Source organism: Schistocerca nitens, unplaced genomic scaffold, assembly GCF_023898315.1.
Source record: "Schistocerca nitens isolate TAMUIC-IGC-003100 unplaced genomic scaffold, iqSchNite1.1 HiC_scaffold_216, whole genome shotgun sequence".
In the NCBI taxonomy this organism is placed as follows: domain Eukaryota; kingdom Metazoa; phylum Arthropoda; class Insecta; order Orthoptera; family Acrididae; genus Schistocerca; species Schistocerca nitens.
Genome location: NW_026045757.1, coordinates 27501 through 30323, shown reverse-complemented (window position 1 = coordinate 30323; position 2823 = coordinate 27501). Strand labels below are relative to the sequence as shown.

General features: G+C 57.2%; 1 non-coding gene across 1 annotated transcript in view; it reads left to right on the top strand.

Annotated features, from left to right (window-relative positions):
• The first annotated feature begins 1176 nt into the window (after window positions 1–1176).
• Window positions 1177–2823, top strand: part of LOC126220936 (small subunit ribosomal RNA) — a 1900-nt gene continuing 253 nt past the window's right edge. Inside the window, exon 1 of the ribosomal RNA XR_007543253.1 lies at window positions 1177–2823. This exon is cut by the window's right edge and continues 253 nt beyond it. This is a non-coding gene — a ribosomal RNA (small subunit ribosomal RNA).

Sequence of the window (2823 nt, the reverse complement as noted above, 5' to 3'; positions counted from 1 at the left end):
CCCCTCCCCTGTCGCCTCTAGTTCGTCAGTCAGGAGTTTGCGTGTTCAATGAGCTTCGCAGCTGTGCAATGGCATCGGCATACGTACGCGGGCCACCTTCCACGTGTTCTCTCGTGCATACGTCGCAGCATGTATGTGGACTGATGTGGCGTGTCGTGACTCATAACATCCAGGCATGCAAGACCCATTGAATTCGCAAATGTAGATGGACGTCTACGTTTGCTGCCCAAGTTACGCAAATGAACTGGAAATCCGTTGTTGCGCGGTTGTTCGCGCTGGAGGTGAATCGTTGATATCGACGATCGGTACAGGTATTAACCGGTTGCTTCAGCGACACCCGTCATACCCACGAACGTGAGTGGGCATGTGGGTATGAAGCGATACGCGGCGGTGGCTGGGTGGGACCGTCCCGGCCGGTGAGGGGGGGCGCCCGGCGTGCTGGCCGCGCGCTGCGTGGGCGCACGCGCGGCAGCCGCTGGTGGGGGCGCCCAGTGGCAGGCGCGCCGGCTGACGGACGCGGCAGGCGGCGCATCTGCGTGCCGGCGCACCCAGCGCGCGGCGCCGTGCGGCCAAAGTGGGTCCTCCCGGGCCCGGTGCGAAGCGCGGTGGACATCTGCAGTGTGCTGGTCCGATTGAGGACTGTGTGCGTTGAGGATGCGCCGCCGCCCGGCACTCGGCGCCGCGACGCCGTCTGCTGCTCGGTCGCCCCCGCGGTTCTCGCAGGTGGTTTGTATCGCAGCTGTGCGGATGTGTTGGCGCGTGCGCTGTGCTGGGAGAGTTCGCTTTGGCACCCAAGTGGGGCTCTGCCCCTCTGTGGCGCTGGCGTTGGAGCTGCCCGGTCACTGTTTGTGGCCGCGTGTTGTCTCCCGCCGGCAACACCACGACAGCACGCTCCCGGGCCTCTGTCGGCAGCGGCAAGCTCAGTTGGGAGCACGGGTGGTCGCACTGAAAGCGTCTACTCGCCTATCTCCGGGCGATTGCGCCTCTCTCGAACCCGACCAAGTACTTAGGACGGCGCTGCGCGCCGCCGGGACCTGAGAGGGTTTCGAGGTGTATCGTGCAGGGGAGCCCAGCCTCCTCCTGTTTGCAGAATAATTGAGCGGACGCTTGCGTGTTCGCGCGGGCCTCCGGGACACACTCCCGGGCGGCCGGCTGCTCAGCTCTAGTTGACGCAGCTCCCTGGTTGATCCTGCCAGTAGTCATATGCTTGTCTCAAAGATTAAGCCATGCATGTCTCAGTACAAGCCGCATTAAGGTGAAACCGCGAATGGCTCATTAAATCAGTTATGGTTCCTTAGATCGTACCCACGTTACTTGGATAACTGTGGTAATTCTAGAGCTAATACATGCAAACAGAGTCCCGACCAGAGATGGAAGGGACGCTTTTATTAGATCAAAACCAATCGGTCGGCTCGTCCGGTCCGTTTGCCTTGGTGACTCTGAATAACTTTGGGCTGATCGCACGGTCTTCGTACCGGCGACGCATCTTTCAAATGTCTGCCTTATCAACTGTCGATGGTAGGTTCTGCGCCTACCATGGTTGTAACGGGTAACGGGGAATCAGGGTTCGATTCCGGAGAGGGAGCCTGAGAAACGGCTACCACATCCAAGGAAGGCAGCAGGCGCGCAAATTACCCACTCCCGGCACGGGGAGGTAGTGACGAAAAATAACGATACGGGACTCATCCGAGGCCCCGTAATCGGAATGAGTACACTTTAAATCCTTTAACGAGTATCTATTGGAGGGCAAGTCTGGTGCCAGCAGCCGCGGTAATTCCAGCTCCAATAGCGTATATTAAAGTTGTTGCGGTTAAAAAGCTCGTAGTTGGATTTGTGTCCACGCTGTTGGTTCACCGCCCGTCGGTGTTTAACTGGCATGTATCGTGGGACGTCCTGCCGGTGGGGCGAGCCGAAGGCGTGCGACGCCTCGTGCGTGCTCGTGCGTCCGAGGCGGACCCCGTTGAAATCCTACCAGGGTGCTCTTTATTGAGTGTCTCGGTGGGCCGGCACGTTTACTTTGAACAAATTAGAGTGCTTAAAGCAGGCAAGCCCGCCTGAATACTGTGTGCATGGAATAATGGAATAGGACCTCGGTTCTATTTTGTTGGTTTCGGAACCCGAGGTAATGATTAATAGGGACAGGCGGGGGCATTCGTATTGCGACGTTAGAGGTGAAATTCTTGGATCGTCGCAAGACGAACAGAAGCGAAAGCATTTGCCAAGTATGTTTTCATTAATCAAGAACGAAAGTTAGAGGTTCGAAGGCGATCAGATACCGCCCTAGTTCTAACCATAAACGATGCAGCCAGCGATCCGCCGCAGTTCCTCCGATGACTCGGCGGGCAGCCTCCGGGAACCAAAGCTTTTGGGTTCCGGGGGAAGTATGGTTGCAAGCTGAAACTTAAAGGAATTGACGGAAGGGCACCACCAGGAGTGGAGCCTGCGGCTTAATTTGACTCAACACGGGAAACCTCACCAGGCCCGGACACCGGAAGGATTGACAGATTGATAGCTCTTTCTGATTCGGTGGGTGGTGGTGCATGGCCGTTCTTAGTTGGTGGAGCGATTTGTCTGGTTAATTCCGATAACGAACGAGACTCTAGCCTGCTAACTAGTCGCGTGACATCCTTCGTGCTGTCAGCGATTACTTTTCTTCTTAGAGGACAGGCGGCTTCTAGCCGCACGAGATTGAGCAATAACAGGTCTGTGATGCCCTTAGATGTTCTGGGCCGCACGCGCGCTACACTGAAGGAATCAGCGTGTCTTCCTAGGCCGAAAGGTCGGGGTAACCCGCTGAACCTCCTTCGTGCTAGGGATTGGGGC